Consider the following 25,332-nt stretch of genomic DNA (forward strand, 5'->3'; position numbering starts at 1 on the left):
AACATTAGATTCACTAGAAAAAAAAAAGATAATTCAAGGGTTAGTAGACACTTGTCAACTTGTCATGATTTGAGGTTCAATTCCCCACACTTTAATTACAATAACGGAAAAAAAAAAGTTTATGAAATAAACATGTAATTCAATTTAGATTTATATATATTCTACCCTTTCTCAAATTAAATCATATTTGTTTGAATATTATCGTTCTTTTAATGGTTGATTTAAATAAATAAAATTAAAAAATAATTGTGAATATTAAAAAAAATATGAGTACACATAGATGATTGATTATTATTAATCATAAAATAATTTAACTTATATAATTGAAAATTATCATTATATAAAATTAAAATTTTTAAAGGTTGAATTATTAGTTTGGACCTGAATTTTTTCAAGTTGTCCTTTAGACTCTAAACTTTAAAATATGTCTAAAACATTTCTAAATTTTCAAATTTGTGTTTGATATGCTTGGTAATTTTTTAAAAAATGTCTAATGAATTCTTAAATTTTCAAATTTATGTCTCGTGAATCTATTAAATATAAAATGAGTGTAAAGTTTTATTAGACACAAAATTCAATTATATGTTTGATAGATTCAATAATTCTTAAAAAAGTTGAATACACAAATATCTTATTAAATATAAAATTGAAAATTTATGATCTGCTTGAAAATTTTAAAATTTAAAACTCTATTAATCAAGCTCTCCTCAAGTTAAAGAAGCTACTTCATGTCGTTTGATATTGTTCTCTAAATGTCACATTTCTTCTTTGATCGTAGTTTTTTCACTTTGTGAATGATGAGTCCAATCTTTTGATGGACCTCCAAGACCCCTTTGATTTGTCCAAAGACTTGAGTTATGTTTTTTCTTTTAGTGGATTGGTTGGTTGCTTTGGCTCGGGCTGTGAAGCTTGTCTTTTGTTTTTGCTTTTTTACATGGTTGTGAATTCTAGCTCTTGATAATCGATTTCGTATTTCTTTATGTCTTGACCTCAAACTAAGAAGTTTTCAATATTATACTACCTTTGAATTTTTTTTTCAGGCATTTAAATACTTTTTAAATTTTAAGAACATATTAGAAATAAACAAGAAAACTGAGACACTAAACCTCTAATTTAACTTAGTTTTTTTAAGAATTAGTTATTATTAATAAAGCTAATTAAAACTTTATATATATATAATCAAAATATAAGAGATTCAAATCTCAATACGTACATTTTGCTGAGCTCAAAAAAAAAAAAAATGGGAAAGGAAAGAAAAGGAAATGAAGAGAAAAAAAAAAAAAAAAAAACAGAAGTAATTTGAATACTAGATTTTGAAAAGAATAGATGTCTTAATCAGCTAACTATGCTTATGTTGATTATTACTATTAGGAAAATTTGAATTTACATCATAAAATTTAGAGATTGTCTAAATTAGTAATGGTATCAATTTAAACGCTCAACTTTTGTAAGTATATCAAATAACACCCTCTTTCAGACTTAAGTTCAAAAAATATTATGAGAAACATATAGGGGTCTTTGGAGCAAGAAGTATCATGAGACTATAATAACCATCTCTTGCTATAATAAATATTATTTTATAGCCTCCAATTAGCTACAACCAATACTATTTCAAAACCCCATTTGCTACAGTATTTATTATTTTCTACAATTTTTACTATTTTACATTCATCATTTTTCTTATTCTTTACTACAGTATTTATCATTTCCTTCTCAAACTCAAATAGTTTATACCTCAAACACATTATATTATAACCAAAACTAATATAATCTACACCTCAAACACAAACTATTATAACCCAACTATGTATAATAACCTAGGACTATAATATCTAACTTCTTGCTCCAAACGTCCCCGTTATTTGATCATTTAAATTTCTAAATTGTTATAAGTGAATCAATTTTTTACCATAGATTAAGATTACATTTGAAATTGTCCATGCTTTCAATTCTTACATGTGTGTAGATTTCTTCAAATGTATTAATAAAATGGACGATTAGAAGTGATGCATGATGTTGGGTGGGAATGCAATCAAAGCCCCACATTGATTAGACAAGAGGATGCTCATGGGCTTATAAGAGAGGATAACTATCTCCAATGATATGGGGTGCTTTTGGGTGAAACCAGAAGAAAGATGATAGCACCCAAAATATGCTATCTTAGTGCCTCTAATCTTACCTGCTTATGGTATTTAATTTAATGTGCTTAAATGTTTACATTTGTAGAATTTCGAGTAATTCATGCATTTTGGAGCGTTACGAGATGTTTGAGGTTAATTTGGAGCAATTAGGAGCTAAGAGCTATGCTAAAGTCTTAATCTTGATTCTTTCTATTTTGTCTTTGGATTCTTTTACTATCTGATTGTATTTCTGCTTGGGCATTAAATTACAATACGTAACATATAATTGTAGTTTAATCCAAGCTAGCAAAAGGTTAGTTAGACTTGTAATTCCTTGTCCATGATGAAAAGCATTGCTCTATTGACCTAGGAAGAATCATGTTGAATGTTTAATTAGGCGCTTGAAAATTAAACATTCACCCTAGCGTAATCCCAAGTCTTAATGCGACTAGTTTAAATTAATTAGGATGTTTCTCATTTAATTAAATTGACTAATTTGATAAAGTGAACTCTCACCTAGCTTTTCTAGGTGAGTTAGCTAAGCTTAGCTTATATAGAAGCTAATCCGATGAATCTATGATCAAGCAAGCAATTGGAGATACCTCTAAAAACTAGGATATGCAACTTTTAATTTTTTTGCAGTTTACATTCACCATTTTATTTTTCTACACTTGCTTTTCAACCGCACACAAAACCCCCAATTTACACTTTAGCTAAAGAATTGACTTTGAGAAACTAATCTTTGTGCTTCCCTACGGATTGACTCGGTCTTGTCACATGTACTACTTAATAGTGTAGATAGTATTGATCGGTATAATATAAATTTCATTTGATTGGTCATTTACAAGCTACAGTAAAAAGCTATATCAGAGGGTTATACCCAAAGTTTACGAATGTAAATTGATATTTTTTCTTATTATTAATATTCAAATATTTGGGCTTTTTGGTTAAGGGTACACTTGTTAGTTGAGCTATGCTCACTCTTAGACATAAATCTTTAATTTTTTTTAATATACTATATTTATAATTTTTTTTAACAATATGAGAGGAGGGATAATAGAAACTGACATTGAAGTTTCCTGCTTTATACAAGTTGAGCTATTCTATATTTATAATTATTATGTGAAATACGTCCTTGTAAATATAATGTAACTACTCATTGAACAATGTTCTTTCTTTTTAACAATTTTATTCATGGATATCGTTATTATTCCAAAGACTTTTTTATTTTCTGTATCCATTTCGTTCTAACGTTCTGAGTGTCATTCGGTATTATTGAGCTGTAGATGGAAAAGGAAAAGGTAATGTTGTGAGTATCATTGAGTATTATTGAGATGTAGATGGGAGAAAATATCTTATCAAAATTATTCATTTTGAGAAGCTAAAAGTTAAAGAATAATTTGCTTTTTTTTTTTTTTTTGTTTTATTTTTCCACATGCACAATTCAAATTTAGACCACACATTCACATATCATTATCGCTGCCTTTTCTATAATTCATAAGTAGTCGTTATATAATTTTGTCGTCAATTCAAGCATAATTTATCCGACATTTGATGGTTTGATTCCTTCACTTATGTAATTATTGATCAAAATATATGTATAACTTGTAACAACAAAATGGGTTTTTAGGATTTTGGGAAGAAATACTATAGTTTGAATAAATCATGGTAAACTATACTAGTTTTTGAAGTAATTTGTAAAGCTGATGGAAAATGTTACATTATTTGTAAAAGCTTTGGTAAACGTTGCCTCATGCAGGAAATTGTTAGTCCAAAAAAACGATTTAAAGTGAGAAATATTTTTCTTTATGAAAGTGGTGGTGTATTTTTCGTCTTCTTTTGTTGAGTTCAACAGTTGTAGAGTGAGATCTTTTCAAAGGGAAAAAGTTATACTCGATTTCTACTCAGTATTTGGAAATCAAGGAACACTCTTGAAAGGCAAGAAAGAGATTCAAAATTCGAGATTGCAGACATCACGATGAGAATGAATATGACATGCATCATGCATAAGAGAGTTTTTCTTTCTAGCTTTAGCTTTCTTTCTTTCTTTCTTTGTAGTTTTTCATCATGGATTTTCTAGTAGTTGATGTTTTTATTCATGGGTGACTGAACTCCATTTTTAGGGAGTGATATGTAATACTAATATATGTTCTAGTTTTTATGTTTGATTAATTGAAGGTCCTTTTTATATTGCAACAATCATTCATGTGCATTCACATTCTTGATGTTTTTAGTTTCCTGATCAAATATAATTATGTGCTTGATTTACGTTTTAGCTCGAGAGAGTAAAATTAAGATTAGAACAACAAATGTATGATAGTTAGCTAGGGTTTCTTTACAAGTCATTAAAGAAGGATCACCATTGCCTTGGTTGTTATTAAAAACATGTCAGGTTTTAATATTAGACAAGAGATTTAATTGCGCTCGAGTGAGTCAAATACATAAAATTTCCTTCGACTTATGATTGTATGGATGACTATTTTGGGTTGTGAAACTAATTAAGCATAAATCTAATTGATGAAGTAAATTCCTTAAGAAACCTTCCTTAGTGGGAATCCAAGATTCTCATGGCGAGAACATTTAGACTATTACATTTATTTTGTGGTAATGTAAAATGTTATGACATTTGAAGATTTTTAGGCATTGTAGGATGTACTTACGAAAGACATCTCAAGAGTTTTGGTTGCTCTCTTGAAACATGATTTTTTTTTTTAATTTCCATGTTGAGGACTCCTTTTTACATTTTTTAACCCTTCATTATTTTCTTATATATATATATATATATATATAACATCCTTCTTTATTTTCATTTTATAATTAAAATAAATGTTGTCAACGATATAGATTACTCTTGTCGATTATATCATAGTTATAATGTTTACTTTCTTAAGAAAGATATTCAAATTCAGATTCAAAATAATATTTATTTTTATGAATAATCTTAAACTAATATATATTATTTTTTCAAGAAAAATAATATATACAAATAATATAAAACTATATTAATTTAAAAAGAAATTCAAAAGAGTAAAAACAAATATATATTATATAACTTTAGGTTATATTAAGGGTTGTTTTCAAATATAGGAAAATAAACTAAAATATTTACAAGTATAGCAAAATTTTATTGTCTATCTGTGATAGACTGTGATAGATTGCGATAGGCTACGTTTTGAAAGTACTTTTTTAATTCTCAAAATTTGGCTTGATTTTTTAAACCATTGGTGAAAAATAATAACAAAGGAAAGCCATTTGGAGGTGAAAGTAGTGTCCATAGACTTAATTTTCAAAAAATAAAAACAAAAAACAAAATGGTTATCAAACGGAGTCTAAATATTTTGGTTATCTACATCCCAAAAAGTAAATGACCCCTAAGAAGTTATTTTTGATTGGTCTCTACCTGTTTTAGTTTTAGCCTAAATTCCACCAATCCTTTATGTTTTCTAGATAAAATTAAGTGTATAATCTAAGGTACTCAATCAAACTAGAATTTCAATCATGAGGATTGTAACATTTAATCCTTCATAGGATTCCTTAGGTGGAGAGAAGAGCTCAGATTTCAAGCTTTGAAAGGGAAAAGTAAAACTAAGTACCTAAAACTATGCCTTAGAAGAACAAAATTTCGAAGTGTTGGAGGCATAGTAGTTTTGAGTAAAAAAATTTGACTAAATGTCCAAACTATGCTATGAGAAGAAGAGTTGGATTCATAGCATAGGAGAGGATGGGGAATCTTGGATGAGTTCAATGCATGGTGTAGTAAAAGAAGTAGGTCATAGCATAGTAAGTCATAACATGGTATGTTGAACGCATAGTAGGTGCATCCAAGGAGAGATTTTGGACAAACTTTGGATGTTTAGAGGATGTTGGAAGCTATGCTATGAGATTATGCTATGAGTCTTGAGAGCTATGCTACGAACAAAGGAGACTATGTAGTTAAAGCATGATGGGCGCATAGAGGAAGCATGATGGGTGCATAGGATAAGAATGAGGGGCAGATAATGTATTCAAGGGAGAGATTTTGGTTAAATGTTGGACAACATAGGATCCTACAAGTGGAGGAAACCCTAAAGGATGAAGTGTTGGGCGCATAAATGAAATGTTGGACGCACGCATAGATGAAGCGTTGAGCATATAGATGAGCGCATGCTTGGAGGAAAAGTAAGACAAAGAGGACACATGACTATGCCTTTGAGTTTGAAGGAGACAACTATGCTTTAAGAAGAAGATAGAAACCAAAGAAGAAGGAAGTAAAGGAAGGATTGGCGCATAAGGCTAGGGTTTGATGCATAAGGGACCTTGTGGATTCTATTTTTAGGTCTATGAGAAGCAAGGTGGAAGCATAAGACAACCCCTTGTGAAAGAGTTATACCAAGGAAGTCTAAGAACCCTAGCTTGATGCATACCTAGGAGGGAAAGAGTAGAATGGGCACATACCCTAGCTATGAGCTAAAGAAAGAAGCTATACTATGAAATTAGAGGCAAGTTGGTAGCATAGTTAGGGAACCATACGTCTAAACCTAAGAAACCATGTGTTAACCACCACATGGGCGCATAGGAGAAGTTTGTTTGACGTAGATAGTGGTTGATGAAGCAACCATGCACCCAACATAGCTATCATGCATTAACTTGAGAAATTAGGGAGCAAGGTTTGATTGACAACAAAATAGGTAACGTGGCTTAACTAAGTGAAGTTTTGGCCGAGCCAAGGATGAAGTGGGTGCATAGTAAGACATGCAAAAGGCAAAAATGACACCTCAAGGTTAGCTATGTGTTGGACTATACATGGTGAAGACACCTCAAGCTCGCATGTAAGTAGGTGGTGGCATGGAAGTAGGTGGCGACTTAACGTGGTGAAGACACTCAAAAGATGAGGTGTCATGTATTGATGTCATAGGAAGGATGATGAAAACACTCTTGAGGGCCTATAAATACCCTAGAAGAATTTCATTTTAGCTCACAACTCAATTTCCCTCAAAGGAGGCTCAAAAGGAGAGAGTTGGTGAGAATTAGGTTTTGGGGAGAGGCTTTGCGTTAATGAGGGTGTGTCTATGCATTGACCATAATGCCATGTGCCAACTAAGTCTGAAGTTGAGCTGAGAAGGCAGGCCATGCATCTAAGAGGGTGGACCATGCGCCCAACTAGTCCGTTGATGTAACCATGCGTCCAATTGGTGCTCAGGAAGGCCATCATGTGTCCATAGCTATCCTGAGGCAATCTGAGGCTTGTTTTCATATCCGTTGGAGTTGATAAGCTAGGTTTAGGGCTAAGAAGGTATGTAAGGTTATTCTAGTCCTAAACATGAGTTTCCAAGAAGTTATGTAAGGTTATTCTAGTCCTAAACACGAGTTTCTAAGCTAACATTGAACTAATGCAGGTCGGGATTCAAGAGGGAACCAAGGAAAACCAAAAAACTTAGAAAGGAAGGACGACTCCTAATAACGAAATATGAGTGGTATTCTTTAAAGGTTTCTTGTGAATTTATAGTTGTGAATGTATGTATAGCTCATTATGATAATGTGATTATGCGACATGGGATGGTCGGGGGCTTGGAAGACCTAGTTCCTGAGCCTATGGCGGAAATGCACGAGATGGTCAGAGGGTCGTTGAACCTAGTTCTTGAGCCTGTGAAAAGAACCTTATATAGGATGGTCAGAGGTTCGACAAGTCTAATTTCTAAGCCCATAAGAGAGGAATCTATGTGCATATAGTAATAAGAGAAATATGTTTAATTGTCTACCGTATGTGTAGCTAAAACAGAGAATGTACTCATTCAAGCTTGAGGTTTGAGTAATAACCTTGTTATGTGGATATGCTGTTTGAGCTATTTATCTCTAAGGGTTGAAAGAGACCTTGTAAGTTGTTTACCACTCACTGAGCTTCTTAAATCTCATTATTTTCTTTTATGCTTTTCTTCTCAAGTAGTGAAAGAAAGGAGTTCCAAGGTGCTGCCGAGGTCAAGGTCTACCACACTACAACCACATTTACGGACTTAAGTTTATTGTTACGAGTTTCTGTAATTAAGAGTTTGAAATTGTTAAGTTTGAGTTGAGGGCTTTGTAAACTTTATATCTATTGTAATAAAGTAAGTTAAGCCAAAGAGCTATTGTTATATTTCCTTGATTGTAAGTTTACTAAGCAAAATAGGTAAGAGATAGGCAGTAGGTATTATAAAAGGGTGGTATCTGTCATCCTCACGCCTCCTGTCGGGCTTGAGAGTAAGCTCAAGAGAGGGTGTGACAAGGATAATACTCGGAACTCATATCACCGATATTAACTTGCCACTGTACATTTATAGTCATGCATGGTTGAAAAGTTGCACAACAAGTACCATTTTTTAAGCTTTCTGAACTAGCTTTCCAACCATATCAAGAACCCTTCAATCCGAGCACTAGAGAATAAGTTATCATCATCAAATTCATCAAAATACCAAAAAGTATTTAGTCCACAGAACTACAACATTAGCTCTCCATTAATAATGGAGATGATACAATAAGAAAAGTTCTCCTTCACACAAAAGAGCATATACGAGACGATGCCAAAGCTGCAATAGAGTGTGCAAAAACAAAAAACAAAATGGTTATCAAACGGGACCTAAATATTTTGGTTATCTATATTCCCAAAAAGCAAATGACCATTAAAAGTTTCTTTTATATTGGTCTCTACCTATCTTAATTTTAGCTTAAATTCTACCTATTCTTTATATTTTTTAGATAAAATTAAGTGTTAATATCTAAGATACTCAATCAATCTAGAATTTAAATCATGAGGACAATACTCAGAACTCACACCAATATTAACTTCCCACCGTACACTTGCAGCCTTACATAGTTGAAAAGTTGCACAAGTACCATTTTTGAAACTTTCTAAACCAACTTTCCAACCATATCAAGAACCCTTCAAATTCGAGCACTAGAGAATAAGTTATCATCATCAAATTCATCCAAATACCAAACAGTGTTTAGTCCACCCGAACTACGACAATAACTCTCTATGAATAATGGAGACGATACAATAAGAAAAAATTTTTTTAAGCAAAAGAGTCTATACGAGATGATGCCAAAACTCCAATAGAGTGCAAAACTTTGTTGTCCTCTCTAAGAGATAAGCAAAAATGATAATATTTGCAAAAGATGGAACAAAAAGGATTTCATGAAAGTCGTAGAATTATTTAAATTTGGTTATTAGAAATAAAATTTATTTTCTCTAGTCTATTTTTGGATGTTTTTACCTTATAAATAGTTAGTTTCAAATCGAGAACTAACGTCGGAAGCACAAATGGTTATTAAATGTGGCCTAAATATTTTGGTTATCTACATTCCCAAAAAACAAATGACCCCTAGGAAGCTTCTTTTCGATTGGTCTTTAACTATCTTAGTTTTAGCTAAAATTCCACCTATTCTTTATGTTTTCTAGATAAAATAAAGTGTTAATATCTAAGGTACTCAATCAAACTAGAATTTCAAACATGAGGACAATACTCGGAAATAATATCACCGATATTAACTTGCCACCATACGCTTGCAGTCTTGCATGGTTGAAAAGTTGCACAACAAGTACCATTTTTTGAAGCTTTCTGAACCAGCTTTCCAACCATATCAAGAACCCTTCAAAGTTGAGCACTGAAGAATAAGTTATCATCATCAAAGTCATCTAAATACCAAAAAGTATTTAGTCCATCCAACACTAACTCTCCATTAATAATAGAGATGATATAAGAAGAAACATTTTCCTTCCACATAAAATAGTCTATACGAGATGATGCCAAAGCTGCAATAGTGTGCATAACTTTGTTCTCCTCTCTAGAAGAGAAGCAAAAAATGCTTAACATTTGCCGAGGATGGAACAAAGAAGATTTCATGAGAGTCATAGAATTATTTAAATTTAGTTATTAGGAATAAGATTTATTTTCTCTAATTTATTTTGGGGTGTTTTTACCTTATAAATCGTTAGTGATGGATCCAAAGCTTCATGACTGAAGCACAAATGTATACAAGGTTAGAAGTTTAATGTATGAATTTTTAGATTTTTGTTTGAATATAGTTCTTAAACTTAAAAAAATATATAATAAGTCTGCTAATTCTCAATTTTTGTGTTTAAAAAAATCTTCAAAAATATCAATTTTGCATTCAATAAGTCTTTTACATACTCATCATGTTAAAAGTTAGTTAAACTTTATATTTGACATTAAATTTCACACTCCTTGCAAAAAAATCATTCAATCAAATTTTTGTAAAATAATTTTATAAAAATTTTAAAAAATATTTGTACAGTTATACATGCATATGTGAGAAAAGCTAAAATGGAATTAAAATTTTCTCAACAATTTCGTGTGTACTAAAATATTAGATATATATTTAAAAATATATAAAATTAAAAATAATATATAAAATATGTGTGGTGAATAATTCTTAACATATATGTATATATTTGAACAAATCGAAATAAAGATGTACTAGCAAGTTTATTGTAAATGAAAAAAATATATAACTTTTCTTCAAAATAATAGTAATAGAAATAATAACGATTGTGAAATTAAGGAGCATGATAGAACACAATAGATATGGAGAAAATATAATATAATATAATAAATAAATAAATATAATAATAAAATAAAATAACTAAAATTATGAAAATTTAGTAGAAATTTGGAGTGGATTTCTCAACAATGTGTGTGATTTTAAGATCCACTAAATGTCACTATTCATAGACAAAGTGACAATTAGGATGTGGTCTTACATGTACACCAACCATGAATAACTACAAGATACATGGACAACATGAAGATTGACACATGACTTTTAGGATATTAAGCACTAGGCATCTATTCATTTTTATAATAATAACAATACATAACTTATTATGAATATTATAGTAAAATATGATTTTTTTAAAATAATGTTATTTTAATAAATATTAACAAAAATAGGGTTGGGTGGATAATATTGACAAAAATAGGATTTTTAATCATGTACCCAGTACACAATTAGAACTAAATCGTGTACCTGGTATACGAGTCCATGTGATTTGGCACACGTAGACTGCCAAATGTGGTAGTCATGCAACGTTGAACGAGGTAATCATGGATCGGGTCCACGACTACCCTAAGTCGTGTATCGAGTACACGACTTAGTGGTCCTTTAAACGACCACAACCCCTTCTTCTTCCCCCATCCAAGAGCTTTTTCTCTTTTCTTCCTCCCCATTACCGCTGGTTGCTACCGTCGATTACCTTCTTCCCCTATCTGATTACCTTTTTCTCCTCTCTTGTTGCTGCTGCCGTGAGCCGATCTACCACCCATTGTCTCCAATCTTTGTCGTCATCCGCCTTAGGTAAAGTTTTTTCTTTAATTTTTCCCAATATATGTATTTGTTTATAAAAATGAAGATCAAGTTCGAAAATGAAGATTGCTTTATATATATATATATCATTCTGTTTGTATTTGGGCTGAATTAAATGTGTAGTTTATGGATCCATGATTTAAATGTATAATCTTTAGATATATGTTGAACTTAGAAATTGGATTTTATTGGGCTGATTTTGTTAGGCTATTTTGTTGGGTTGATTTTGTTGGGCTAATTCATTCTTAGGAAATAGATTTTGTTATGTGATGAATTTTGTTATGTAATGTAATTTGAACTTCTTAGGTAATGGAGCCTTGTTATTCTAATCCTATACAATTATATCAACAAAATACACATCATTCACAATCGATATGGGATAGTTCTTCTACTGTAGTTTTGAGTTGTCGGAGAAGGGAGGCATCTACACAACATACTATCCCATTTGATTAATGTATTATTCCCTACGTTGAACAAGCAGGTTTTCTTGAGGTTGCACATATCAGATTTATCTAACTTGATTGACACCTCATTACTGCTTTAGTTGAGCATTGGAGACCAGAAACCCATATATTTCACCTGCCTTGTGGGGAATGTACAACTACGTTGCAGGATGTTGCCATTCAGTTTTGGTTATGAGTGGACGCAGAACCATTGACAGATTCATTACAATATGATTAGAAGAATGTTTGTAATGAGCTCTTAGGCGTTCTACCAGATGATCTGAAAGGCTCAAGATTGAGTATCCTATGGTTGGCGTCCCAGTTTTCAGAATTACCTCACGATGTCGACGACATCAACGTACGTAGGTATGCACGAGCATACATTATGCAGCGTATTGGAGGATTTTTGTTCGCTAACAAGTCGAACACTTTAGTACATCTCATGTTTCTCCTGCTATTGTCTGATTTCGAGCATACTGGTATATATTCGTGAGGTGGTGCCCGTCTTACATGACTTTATAGAGAACTTTGTCGAGCTACCAATACACAAGTATTGGAAATAGCGGGGCTGCTGATACTACTACAGGTATGGACTTATGATAGATTTTCAATTATAGCACCACAAGTCTAGTTATAGGCCCCAGGTCATCGTCCACTTAGTGCCAAGTAATATTTCATTTATATATTTATTTCGTTATCATTTTATGTAAGAATATAAATTAATTGTATTTTTTTAAATATAATTTTAGATGGAGTGATGTATTAGCTGCTTCTGAACAGCCAACAAATATGTTGCTAGTATACCAAAAAATATTTGATGCACAATCAGGTAACGAATGTATATAAATGAATATTTTAAACATTTTGGATGTATAGTTATCTTTTTTTTTTTTTTTTTGTCAGATTAATTGAACACCATACACATATGATATTTGTCATCACTACTTGAATTGTCATGATGGTGAAGACATTTGGTTGACTGTTAGCCCTCTTATATGCTTCCATATAGTAGAGTGGCATCAACAATTCGATCTGCAACAAATGATACCTTGTTGTGCTATACACTCCCAACACTACACCAGATTAATTTGAGAGGTAAGCACAACCAAGACTGGAGTTGAATTCACGTGGAATATATATCCTACTGGCATAGACGACATGATCGTTGTGCACAGGGAGAAATAACAAATGGGTTAGCTGTATTAGATGACTACTTTTGATATATTCAATCACGAGGCGATTTATCACACCTAACGACACTTACTATGACTACATGGTAAGAGATTTAAAATCATAAAATTTTCAAATATATGAATGAATATTTTTTAATATTTATATTTTTCATCGTACAAAATACTTTTATCTGAGATGTACAACAATATTTAGTACAACACAATTTACCAGAATTGGGTCAATGTGTCACCAAATATTGGTCAACATAGAAAGTATTATTCAACAAACAAAACGACTCAATGTTGCTGACACTGATTGAAGATGTATTTTTCGTAGACGACAATGACAACATGGTGAAGCTAATTAAGAGGCACACGAAGACAACCCCCATGTGGGGTAAAGGCCAGGGGGGGTGTCTTTAAATTTCATGTAAACTTCTATTTTTCAAATAAAGAACTAATTGTAAATCTTCTTTAGTATCGTGACATATATTTCTTTTAATATGAGTGCAGAATAATTATGTTTTCATTGTAGATTAAATATATAATTAAGTTTAATAGTGAAGGAATTTGTGTACCCGGTCCATAAGTCTTAATATTGTTGTACATCTCCGATTAAAAAAAAAGTAGTCAATTAATTTTTTTTAAAAAAAGAAAAAAATCGTGGACTCGGTCCACAAGTCTCACTTCGACCGGTCAACCAACTAAGCTGACATGGTACTGACTGGATTAAATAATACTAATCGTGTACCCCATAAACGATTTTCCTTCGTATCAAAACTACCCTATTTTTGTCAATACTTTCTATTCCCACCTATTTTTAAAAATACTTTCCCATGTACCCCATTTTTGTCAATAATTTGAAAATCCACAATATTTTTGAACTTGATCCATAAAAAATAGATGCCCATTGCTTAGTGTCCCAAAGGCCATGTGTCACAATTCTGTTGTCCATGTGCCTTGTAATATTTTGTGATAGTGTTGCCATTACAATTACAAAATTAGAATTCGCAGCCCTTGACATTAATGGCAAATAATTATTTTTCATGGGTGCTCGATGCTGAAATTCACCTGAATGCTATGAACTTGGGAGAAACATTAAAGAAGGAAATATGATTTTCCTTTTTCATCATCTCCATGAGAGATTTAAAAAATGGAGTACTTACAATAAAAGATCCCTGTATCTTGTGGAAAAATTTGAAAAGAGGTATGATCATCAAAAAACAGTTATTTTTCCTAAAGCTCGTTATGAGTGGATGCACTTAAGGCTACAAGATTTCAAATCAGTAAGTGATTACAACTCGACATTATTTAAAATCAAGTTCAAATTTGTTGTTATGCGGAAAGAAAATTACTGATGCTGATATGTTAAAGAAGACATTTCTACATTTCATGTCTCAATTATGCTCCTGCAGCAGCAATATCGAGAGAAATGTTTTAAACAGTATTTTGAATTGGTTTCATGTCTTCTCGTGACCGAACAAAATAACAGTTATTGATGAAAGTCATGAATCTCGACAACCAGAATAAAGACATGCTTTATACCCATCCACAATATCTTTTGTGTCTCTTTTGGTTTTCAAAATCCATTTACAATCAATAGGTTTTGCTACCTTTTGGTAATGGGACAAGTTCCCAATTTTATTGTCTTGTATAAATTTATACTCCACATTCATGACTTCAATCCACCTTTGAGAATTTGGACCTTGCATGACTTGATGAAAGTTGATTGGATCATCTTCCATCATGCCAAGATTATTTTCATGTTCTTGAAGAAAAACGATGAAATCATCTGGAATGACTCTTTTTCTTTTTCTAGTGGATCTCTTTACACGTGTTAATTGTGGATGTTGTTGAGTTTTCTCTTGAGGAATGATTGCCTCAGTTTGAACAAGGGATTGTTCAACATTGTTTGGTTGAGGATCTTGATATACTTCTTCTTCAATGACAGGTATATGAATTGTACATTGTCAAAAGCAATAATCGGACAATCAATTCCTCCTCATCAAAAGCAATATTTCTGACTTTATTTCTCCACCCAAACTCAACATCCAAAAAAATGTTGCAATTCTTGTTTCAAAAATCCTTTTAACCGTGGGATCATAAAACTTTACCTTTTGGATCGCTCAACATAACCAATAAAGTAGCTACTAATAGTTATGGACTCCAACTTTTTTCATGTGGCATGTAAGGTCTAGCCTCAATTGGACATCCCTAAACATGAAAATTCCTTCGAGTAGGTTTCTTTCCTGTCCAAAGATCATAAGGTGTCTTTACAACTGCTTTAGTTGGTACTCTATTAAAAATGTAAGCTATTGTTTTAAGTGTTTCTCCCCATAGTAACTCTGGTAAGGTAGAATGACTAACCATACTCCTTATCATATCCTTAAAAACACGCTTTCATCTTTCAGCCACACTATTCATATTAGGAGAACCTGGAAGGGTGTATAGTGGAACAATTCCACATTCCTCCAGATATCTAGCAAATGGTCCTCGATTTTGTTCACCCAAATCGTCATATCTACCATAGTATTCATCAGTACTGTCAGATCTAATGCTCTTTATGGATTTGTTAAGTTGTTTTCAACTTCATTCTTAAAGTTTTTTATTACATCCAAAGATTGTGATTTTTCATGAATCAAGAATATGTAGCCATATCTAGAGTAGTTGTCTATGAATGATATGAAGTATTGTTGTCCATTCCAAGAAGCTATAGAGAATGACACATAGATATCTATATGAATAAATTCTCACGTCAGTGATTCTATTAGCACCTATATTTTTTGTTTTGGTATGTTTTCCTTTTATGCAATCAATGCAAATTTCAAAATCTATGAAGTCAAGCGAACACAATATTCCATTTGGAATAAGATGTTCAACTCTAGATTTAGAGATGTGACCCAAGCTTTTGTTCCACAAAAAGGCTAAATTTTCTTGACTTCTTTTGCATTTTGAACTACAAGATTCTAAATGCAGTGACTCATTATAGGAAACAATTGTATCATGCATATATAAATTATCAAGGGCATTAAGATAACCGATTTCAACATTACAAAGATAAAGTAAATATATTGTTTCCAAAAGAACAATTAAAACCAAACTTGTCCAATAAGGAAATTGAAAATCAAATTTCATCTAAACGAAGTACAACAAAAGTGCCTTTTAAATTCAAATAAAAATAAAATAATAGATAATAATAATCTAAAATTCTCAATTGCCTGTATTGCAATCGATTTGCTATCACTCACAAAGATGTTTTTTTTCAGCATAAGTTTCCTTTTGGTAATTCAAGCAACTATGCATAAAAACACTAACTTGAGTAGTTGCACTAGAGTCTAGCACCATGTGTTTTTAGGCACTGAAGTCAAATTTACTTCAAAAAAGACCAAAGTAAGAGATGCACCTTTCATTTTACGCCAAGCTTGGTACTTAATACATTCCTTCTTTGTATGTCCAAATTTTCTATAAAAGAAACAACCTTTATTTTCTGGTTCTTGTTGTTGTTTTCTTATGAGCTAAATTAACAACTTTAGATTTCCCTTCCTTTTGCCCCTTTCTTTAGAGGTGCTTGCGAATTGAGCATTTTTTGTTCTATTTTGATTTAATCTTTCTTCCTTTTGTACACAGTAAAATATGAGCTCATTGAGATTCCATTCATCCTTTTGACAGCTATAACTAACTTTAAATTGGTTAACCTGTGTAGGAAGAGAGATCAATACTAAATGCACAAGTAAACCATCAAATTGATCAAGCTCAAGTACTTTCATTTTTTATATTAGATGAGACATTTCCATAATATACTCCTACTATTTTCTTTTCCTTTATCTTTCATTGAAATCAAGCGTTGTAACAACATGCTTGTTTTAGCTTTATCGTTTTTAGCAAAAAAAATTTCTATTTTGACAAGGAAATCTTTGGCACTGGTTATCCCTACAGATACCATACCCCTAAATTCCTTTGGAAATGTCATATTTTATGAGCATTAGACACATGCGATTGGAGCGGTCCCATTTATCAAAATATTTCCTTTCATCAGGAGAATTTTTATTTGAAAAAAACAAAGGAGGTTGCTCAATCCTTAGTGTAAGAGTTAGATCCATACACCCTAAGATTATGAAAATATTTTCCTTCCAATCTTTGAAATTTGAACCATTAAGAATAGGAACATTGTTGAAGTTAGTAGATATTGTTGTAAGAAAACAATTTTGAATGTACAAAAATGCCTACATTAGTAATGACCGATATCAAAACAATGTCTCTAATTCATAATTAATGGTTAGTCACATTTCAAGATATTTAAAACATCAAAATTAAGTCTTTGGACAATAATATTGATCATAAGCAGTAGTCTTTGTGAAATGACCAAATATTGATAATAAATACGTGTTAAATAATAAAACTTTCTTTGGATCGATTTATTATTTAGACAAAAAAGTCCTTATAATTGTCACATTATTACCACTCTGAGCATGTTTAAAATTCACATAAATTTAATATACCTTTGAGTCGATTAATATTTACATAAACATATAAAACTCAACATTAAACAATCTAATCTCCACATGAGAGTTACTTTGGCAACCTCAAATTTCAATGTTCATTCTAATGTTTAACCTGACATTGACCATAATGATAACAAAATATGAATTTATCTTCCTTAATTTATTACAAAAATCGAATAAGAAAAGAAAGTATTAAACAACATGAATTAGAAACGATAATGGCTTCTTGCCATTAAAGATCAAAAAGAATAAATTAAGGACAAAATTAAATTTTAATTATCTTTATTTAAAGACATTTAATAAGATATAAATGCAATAACAATTAATTGCCACTAAATGTCATTATTGTAAATTCACATTACAAATTTATTTGAAGTGAAAAACGTAAGTGAAACATAAACTGTAATAATCACAATTTATCGAACAATGTTTTAATTAAGGTAGATTTCACCACTAAATTCTTGGAAGATGTTTAATGTAGATTTCACCACTTGATAAAAGTATTAAAAAATTATAAATTAATAAACTTAAATCCACTACTTTATTTCCATGTTGAATTCAAGAGAATTGAACTATAAAAGCGGAACCATACCTGAATCCATTGTAAAGTTGAAATATTAGATAAATAATCTTTCAAGTCTAGATAGATCACGTTTTCTTCTTATGTTTGATCTCTTTAGTTTCTCCTTCTTTTATCAATTTAATTCTAATTCATTCCCTCATCAAATTAGAATTAGTATAGTTATTAATACCTATACGTTTATGGTTCATATTCTTTTGAAACGTATAATTATCTAACTCCCATTTATTAATTTAGATAGAAAAATAAAACTAATTTATTAATGAACATGTGGGTCCATAAACAATTTCCAACACCAAGTGGGCAAGTAGTGTGTACAAGGAGGCCTTAATGCTTACACCCTAATCACTAAAAGGAATCTTCGAAAAATCCTCTTTAGATGATAGTGATGGGATAGTATCATAGGAAGCCCTTGATGCCTATTTTTTTTTATTGTACTCTAGAAGAGCCTTAGTACAATAAAAACTATTGCACGATAGTATCAAAGTTGAGGATGAAAATACCCAAGGTGCAAACCTTTTTGGTGTCCTAATAAGAACTATTACATGATTTTTACATCATGCAAATCTACACGTATGTGGTATCAAATTTTAATATAATGATTGAATTCAAGTTTCATTCATAAGATGGTGTAGTTATTAATTTAATTATTATAAAATCAACAAATAAAGAAAAGAAAAACTTGTAACTAGTAGAGAAACCGACACCGAGATTGATGTGGTTTGTACAAACAGTGTATTAACTATGTTCATAGACAAAGAGATAGATTAGATTTTATTAGAGAAAAAATATTAGTGTATAGACTCAAAGATACTGGTAAAGTTAAAGAGTTATATAACATACTTCTCTAAATCTTAAAGCCAAAATCATGAATAGTATAAATACGAATACAAATTACCCCAAATTTGGTTCATTCGGAGCGTCAGCTAATATGTTTAAGACATTCTAACATTAATTAAGTATCATAGTTCTACTTCTACCTTATTTTATCTAGAGAATTGGACATTAAATTTAGATTATTTACTTAAACACTAGTTCTACTCCTATTTAGTGGAGATAACAATTGGTGAAAAGCCTTGAACAAGATTCATACAATGGAAAAGTAATTGACCAATTCATTACTCATCATGAATATGCAATCAATCGGTCCAAAAGGTAAAAACTTTTAAAAGTCTCATGCTTAGATTTAAAACTTAAAATCTCTTGTATGATTTTTAAAGACTAGCAAGACATTAAACTCCATCTCTAAACAACCTTTACAAGAACCCTTTACTTTTGTTTCAGAATTGCAATATGAAGAGTTTTCAATTAAATCAATTTACAGCAAACAAAAATCAATATTCAAAAAATTATAGTTCCATACTCAAAAGCACATATAAACCTAGAATTCTAACCCAAAAAAAAAAAATAATAAAAAAAAAAAAAAAAAACTTATAAAAACTACATAGAAAAAGAAAGGAGAGAACTCCTGACACATGCCATTTTTGTTCCGATTGTAAACTCTGCGATCTTGAGCTTCAAATATTTATCTTCAAGTCTCAAAACGTCTCTCTAGACTCCTTAAATGTGCATAAATTGTAAAATATTTTTTTTCTCATATTAGCCTTCCCATTGAAATGAGAAATGTACGAGTCTTTTTAAAGGGGAGAATTTTCTTCCTTATTCTAATCAATTTAGGATTTCACAATCGATTTAGTTGATGTGGAATGTTTTTCTCTTTCAATTTATGAGATAAAAGATGATCTTAGGACTAATTTAGAAAAGTGATATATATATATTTTTCTTTTCTCGTTAGTTTCGTATTAACATCGTGACACAATTCTACTGCAATAATTTCAGAGTGCATAGTTAATGTCAATTGAAGTAAGTTGTTTCTAAATACTCTTTTTAACATCTTGAAATGATTAGGAAGTTTCTGGGAAACATGTGGAGAAAAGAGTCCATAAATCTATCCAATCAAATTGCGTTGGAGTCGCATTTATTGTTGAAACCAACAAGAAAAGAAAGGACTGAATGTTAATAGTATGTACCCAATCAAACATACATGATAAATAAATAAATAACAAAAAGAGGATGAAAGCCCATAACCCACTTGTCATATTGTTTTAAATATTTTGCAGCTGTCTCCTTTTCTGTCTACTACAAATCATGTGACTTATATAATGTACCATCAATCTTATCCTATATTCCAATAAAGCAAAACATACACAATATAACCATATATACAGTGAAAGTTTTCTTTCTATTTGTTTCTCACGTTCAATATTACACTTTTCCTTTTTTTAATTTCATCCTCAAAATATTATATAACTTATTAGTTTATATCGAAAAAAGATTCATCAGTTTAGGTCCCGTTTGATAATTATAAATCTATTTTATCTCATTTTCTTATAATGGTTTGCATCTTGATTAAACAGAAGAGTTGAATTTTTAGCCAAATTCCAAAAATAGAAAAAAAAAACAAGTTTCTAAAAGTGATATTTTTAAGTTTTTGAAACTTATCTTGAGTTTTAAAAACATTAGTAGAATAGATAACAATGCAAAAAATTTAGAAGTAGAAAAAGTATTTATAGACTTAATTTTCAAAGACTAAAAACTAAAAATCAAATGGTTGTCAAATAAGATTTTAATTTTGTGATAAAATAAAAAAGAAATTGTTTCTCCTTCCTAATTTTGTGAGTGAATGTGAATTTTTAAACTTTTAGCATCTATTAATTTGAATTGTCCTAAGAAAAAGTATTTTCCAGAAAACTCATTTTTATTTAAACACTTTGAGATAAAAGTTATAATTAAAATACATTTGAAAAACTATTTTCTTCAATCTCTTTTAAGATGACTTATTTTTTAAATTAAACCCTTCAAAAAATATTCCAAACACACCTTTAATATCATCTAATTAAACCTTAAAACTTAAATAAGTTGCAAGGTTAGTACTTTCAATTAGGTATGTTTTTATGTTTTTGGAAATTATTGTGGATAAGCTATGAACTCTTTTGCACATTTTGTTGCTAGTGTGTTTTTATCACTTGGCTTGGAGTGCTTTGGTAGTGGAATTTTGTGTGGTTAATTAATTGATTCGCACACCACATCTTCGTACAATAATGATCAATACGACATCAAGAATATAATGAAGGAAAACAATAGTATTTGAGGAACAAAATAAGGATCAAAACTACTGTAATAACATTAACATTCACCCTCATCTAGTTTGAATCCCTTTTTGTTTATTTAAGGTAGGGAAATTAAAATGAATTGATACCATATACTTTAGGTTATTATTAGTATCAATATTTAAACTCTAAAATTTCATAAACACCGGTATAACATTATTTTTCTAAGAAAATCCATCAAAGTGCTAATAAAATTATCACCTAGTACTTTCTAGATAAGTACAGAAAAATAGAGGAAGACGAGCAGATGAAAAACGATTCAAATTTACTGAATAGTTGTTACTATATATTATTTGATTCTCATATTTATATTAAATTTCTATTGATTTTTTATTTAAAATCTTATACAAGTTTGGAAATTATGCATTAATGAGTTTTAAATAAAATCTTAATGAAGAATTTAAATCGATTCATTTATGAGATTTAAAATTTAGATTAATACAATCTAAAGGGTAAAGTGACCTCCTTTAAAAAATCTACTATAATATCAAAATCGAAAAACAAACGCATGCTCTTTTTGGTATTTAAAGTGGGTGAGATATTAGTGTTGACCGACTGATGTACTTTATACCGAACAAGTAATAATTCAATAAGAATATATAATATATTATAAACATTTTAAGTTAGGTGTAATATAGATTAGGGGTGATCATTAGCCGGTCGGAGTCGGTTTTCGATCAGACCGACCTCGAACTGACCAGGATCGGTTAGGAATATAACCAAACCGGTCCCGCCCGGGGAATGAGCTAAAAAAACGACCGGCCAACCGGTCGGTCGGTTATGTCGGTTCAGAAGCTTTTTTTTTTATTTTGCCTTTTTTCTTCCTTTAAAAGAAATTATATTTATTTATTAAAATTCTAAAAAAAATTGCAATTATAAATTAGAAATCGTTATAAATTTTTTTTTGGCTATTAGATAGAAGTCGACAAGTCGTTATAAATAACAATTTTTAATAATAAAAAAATCAACTATTTATTAACTTCCTTATCAATCATGTTTAGTTTTCTCTTTTAATTTGTGATTGTGAGTCAAAATTCAAGATACTATTTCGCATTTTATTTTTAATACTCATGGAATAGAGCTATCCTAGAGGTATTAAAAATAAGATATGAGCGAATGATTTGATTTGACAACCCTTAATATTTAACAATTAACATGTACATTGTTTGAGATTGTGTTACTATTCGTTTCGCTTAATTGCTTATAGAAGCTTTAATACATATTACATATATAATTGAAAACAAAACTAATATGAGAGTTGAGAGACACATGACACATAGTCACACTCACATACAATACAATCAAACTAGAAAATAGAAATTAAAACATAAAGTCAATTGTCAAATACAAGCCAATTACAATAAAACATAAAGTCAATTGTCCAATACAACCCAATTACAATAAAATCAAATGATAAATGCTGAATCGTTAACGGACAACTTTGCAAAATCTGGAAGGTCTTGAATGTCTTTTTCATTGTCCATAACCGCTCTGAATCCTATATAATTAAAATAAGAAGAGAAAGACAACCTCATTAAGATTTTAATCTAACAAGTTACAACTACAAAATACAAATGATGAATAAATACCTTCTTCAAATAATGAAGCTTCTTCCATGTCATGTTGAACTTCAAGATCTATTGGACCAGAATTTAGCCAATTTTGAGTACAAATGAGAGCCTCCACTGTTTTTGGAACCAATGAACAACGTGATGAATCAACAACACGTTCTTCTATATTAAAAGCCGATTCAGATGCTACAGTAGATACTGGAATTGCCAAAATATCTCTAGCCATACGATTAAGAATCTCAAACCGATGACTGTTCCTCTTCCACCATTGAAGTATGTCAAAATCACCTTCATTCTTAATATTCGCTTCCAACAAATAAATATCAATCTTTGACCTGTTCGGAAGGTGTAGTCTCATCGCCTTCAAAATCAAGATCAATTGTATCATAGACAAAGTCTTCACTCACCTTTTCAGTTGGATCACAATCAATCATGGTCTCCGAGGCGGGACAATTGGTGTATTAGTAGAAGTACTACCACTCCCACTCCCACTCTGAGTATAAGTAATACTGTACTCATGAAAGAGACGTCTACAACATTGTTCCACTACATTTCCCATAGATTTGGCAACCTCTGGCCCAAAAATTTTTTTAAGACAAAAAGATACAAACCTTAGCTTTTTTCGAGGATCTAGCACAATAGCAACATACAACAACAGATTTTTTTTTTTATTGTTCCCCCAATACTTCTCAAATTTGGCCTTCATGCTATTGGTCATTCCAACTAGCATTGCATTTGCACTACTTGCATTCAAACATATACAATTCTAAACCCATTCCAACTAGCATTGCATTTGCACTACCTGCATTCAAACGTATACAAATTTGAACCACTGTAATCTGATGAAAAACCATATTCAAAGTAGTGTACAAAGACCCTAAATTTTCAATGTCACATCATAAAGACCTTTAAAAACCTAATCGACATCTTAGCATTTGTCCAATCTTCCTTATTTGGTGACAAATCGTGTCTATAAGAAGCATCTTCATCTTCTAATCTATCAAAAGCCTTTTCAAACTTTACAGCTGCCTCAAGCATCAAATATGTAGAGTTCCATCTAGTGGGAACATCAAGATACACATAACTCTAACAAGAAATTTTTTCAATTTCACTGTATTTTTTAAATTTCAAAAAACGTGCAGGAGAAGATCTTATAAACCGTACAACATATTGAATCCTTTCAATGCAATCATTATGTTCCTTAAAAGCATCACATACTATGAGATTTAATATATGAGTATAACTACGAACATACAGAAATTCTCCACCAAACAATAATCCCTTATTGAATCTTTTCAAAAGATAAGCAATGGCAGTATCATTCGAGCTTGCATTATCAACAGTCAAAGTCATTACCCTTTCAATGCCCTAATCCTTCAAATTCTTTTTTATGATTTTATCAATAGTATCACCTTTATGATTCTCAATTGGACAAAAACTAAGTATTCTTTTATGTAATCTCCAATCAGAATCTATGAAATGTGCAATTAGGACCATGTAATTTATATTTTGTCCCGATGTCCAACAATCCGTAGTGAGAGAAACTCTATACTTCCTATTCACAAACATGTCTTTCAAACGCTTTTTCTCATTAACATACAACTTAATCACATCTCTAGCCACAGTAAACCGAGATGGAACAACAAATCTAGGTTGACTTGCACATGTTAATCTATCGACAAATTTCTTAAATCCTTTACCCTCCACAAACTTGAATGACAATTCGTCTACAATTACCATTTCCACCAACGCTTCCCGAAAACTCTCTAAACTATATGAATCACATACAAGTTGTGACATATTATCCCCAACATTTTCTTTGGCTTTAGTTTTGAAAGATAATGTCATTTGGGTTGGATCTCTCTTTTTCTGGTAAGGGTATTTTTTACAATTTTCCAAATGATTCTTCGTAGTCCCAGTACCATTACGTTTGGAATGACATGCATAGATAACTCCACAGTACTTACATTGAGTATGAGGGTCATTAGGATCACCTTTTAGCTTCTCAAAATGATCCCAAACTATGGATTTTTTCACCGCCTTCCTTCTTTTCGATGGATTTGAAACGTCTGATGTCTGATTTGCTGAATCAACATCAATGATATTTGTATTGGCAACCGTTCCTTCTGCATCTCGTTCATTTTTTGATGCATCAATTATAGTTCCATCAAACTCCATATCCGTTGAAGCCATGTAGCTGAACCACAACATTACAAACATCGTCACTCGTCAGTATCACATAATTCACAAAAATTTAAAGGATTTCAGCTTTACATAAGCATCAGTTCTATGTCAAATATATATATATATATATATATATATATATATATTATCACCATTTTCATATTTATTGGGTAAATCTTCCAATTCTTAGTTCAATCTCTATAAAATTAGAATACATTACAAAATGTATTGCAAATCGATAATGAAAACGG

At 30.8% G+C, this 25,332-nt stretch overlaps 2 pseudogenes; both read right to left on the reverse strand.

The window, feature by feature from the left end:
- Positions 1–16,589: 16,589 nt before the first annotated feature.
- On the reverse strand, positions 16,590–17,258 carry LOC150031897 (uncharacterized; annotated as a pseudogene).
- A 5,474-nt stretch (positions 17,259–22,732) lies between these two features.
- On the reverse strand, positions 22,733–25,090 carry LOC150031898 (zinc finger BED domain-containing protein RICESLEEPER 2-like; annotated as a pseudogene).
- Positions 25,091–25,332: the final 242 nt, after the last annotated feature.

The sequence above is a fragment of the Benincasa hispida genome, chromosome 12, assembly GCF_027475165.1.
Source record: "Benincasa hispida cultivar pf3 chromosome 12, pf3_genome.v1.1, whole genome shotgun sequence".
Lineage (NCBI taxonomy): Eukaryota > Viridiplantae > Streptophyta > Magnoliopsida > Cucurbitales > Cucurbitaceae > Benincasa > Benincasa hispida.